The sequence below is a fragment of the Quercus lobata genome, chromosome 4 (genome assembly GCF_001633185.2).
Source record: "Quercus lobata isolate SW786 chromosome 4, ValleyOak3.0 Primary Assembly, whole genome shotgun sequence".
NCBI lineage: Eukaryota > Viridiplantae > Streptophyta > Magnoliopsida > Fagales > Fagaceae > Quercus > Quercus lobata.
Genome location: NC_044907.1, coordinates 28,357,401 through 28,359,390, shown reverse-complemented (window position 1 = coordinate 28,359,390; position 1,990 = coordinate 28,357,401). Strand labels below are relative to the sequence as shown.

At 37.5% G+C, this 1,990-nt stretch overlaps 1 pseudogene; it reads right to left on the bottom strand.

The window, feature by feature from the left end:
• Positions 1-353: 353 nt before the first annotated feature.
• On the bottom strand, positions 354-1,243 carry LOC115984978 (annotated as a pseudogene).
• Positions 1,244-1,990: the final 747 nt, after the last annotated feature.

Sequence of the window (1,990 nt, the reverse complement as noted above, 5' to 3'; positions counted from 1 at the left end):
ACAAAAAAAAAAAAAAAAAAAAAAAAAAAAAAACAAAGAGAGAGAGAGAGAGCATAAAAATGACATCATAGCACTTTAGTTTTTCCACAACAATTGAAATTCAATTTTCACATATCACTACACTTTTGAAATTCAAATCAAACTCATCTAACAAAATAATTAAACTAGTAAAAGTTACAAGGCTTTAATTTCATTGCATGCAAATAATCTGGTGCATCTTGTGTGACAGTTTTAATTTTATTTTTAAAGAAGTTGTCGAAGAATAAAGTGTCTAAAACCACACGATCTTAATGAAATTACAATCAAATTCTGCATATCAATTGACCAATGAATACGATAAATTACAACTATGCTTAATGACTGTGGCATTCTGAAATATTTCTATTAGAAGCATCAAGATTTGCATCAGATGACCCACCTTTTGCAATTGCTCGTTGACTTGACTTCTGAAGTTCTTTTGCTCTTTGCCTCATTGCATTCATCGCATCGCTTTTGTTATCCATAATCTTTTTCACAAGCTCTGAAATTTCACCTCTTGTAACAACTCCAACATCTTTCTTAAACTTCCATCCAATCTTCCAATCCTCCACAATATGTTTACTGATTGGGACTCGATCCCAAAATATAGGAAAAATAAGTATTGGTACACCAGCAAAATAGCCTCAAGAGTGGAATTCTAGCCACAATGTGTCCAAAACCCTCCTATTGAGGAGTAGCACAACACCTTCAATTAGTCACACCAAGGCACCACTAGGCTCATATCACCACTACAATCCTTGAGTTGACTAGTTTCGATATGTGACACCCACAAGCACTGAACACCACTGTCCCTTATACCACCAATAATTTCATTCATTTGGGCATCTGAAACCGAAAGGAAACTTCCCATTGAGATTTACAACACCGAACATGGAGGTTAAGAATCAAGCCACCAGAGATAGTTGACACAATTGTTAGCATTAGTTACAGAAGCACACTTTTCTTCAAGTTCTAAGTAAGGTATGGCAGGACGAATAGGTTAGACCGGGATAGGAAAGTTGGCTTTTAAAGTGTCAATAGCTTCAGCTTCAAGTTCATGAAAGGTGGTGAATAGAAGATAATGCGCTTTATTGGACACGCTTGAAATACCTTCCAGGACTCCAGGCAAGACTAGTCGACCATTTCCATATGTAAAGTTGGGAAGTTCAGCAATACGGATAGTAGACACTCCAGGGATGTAGTCCACAAGCTCATCACCCCGTTCTTAATTAATCATGTAAGTTGTGATTTACAATTATTTTGTGTTAGTTCTTATTCCGTGCCAAATTTGATTGTAATTTTGTTCAATCTTATGTACCTTGTATTTTATATGAGATTTTTTTTGTAAGGGTTGTGTGTGAGAGAGAGTGTGAAGACTCAAGGCAAAGTGAAGAACAAGAAGTTTTTGTGGGTAGCTCACGAAAAGTCTTCCCATGAAGTGAAGCATGTGCTCTGTATATGACTGAAATGTGAAGAGTCATGACAAATGGTGACAACTGGTTTTTACGAGTGTCTCGCAAGTAAGGTCTTCTCACGAGATACTCGCAAAACATTCTGTTTTGTCAATTTCACCTCTTGTAACAACTCCAACATCTTTCTTAAACTTCCATCCAATCTTCCAATCCTCCACAATATGTTTACTGATTGGGACTCGATCCCAAAATATAGGAAAAATAAGTATTGGTACACCAGCAAAAATAGCCTCAAGAGTGGAATTCTAGCCGCAATGTGTCCAAAACCCTCCCATTGAGGAGTAGCACAACACCTTCAATTAGTCACACCAAGGCACCACTAGGCTCATATCACCACTACAATCCTTGAGCCGACCAGTTTCGATATGTGACACCTACAAGCACTGAACACCACTGTCCCTTATACCACCAATAATTTCATTCATTTGGGCATCTGAAACCGAAAGGAAACTTCCCATTGAGATTTACAACACCGAACATGGAGGTTGAGAATCGAGCCA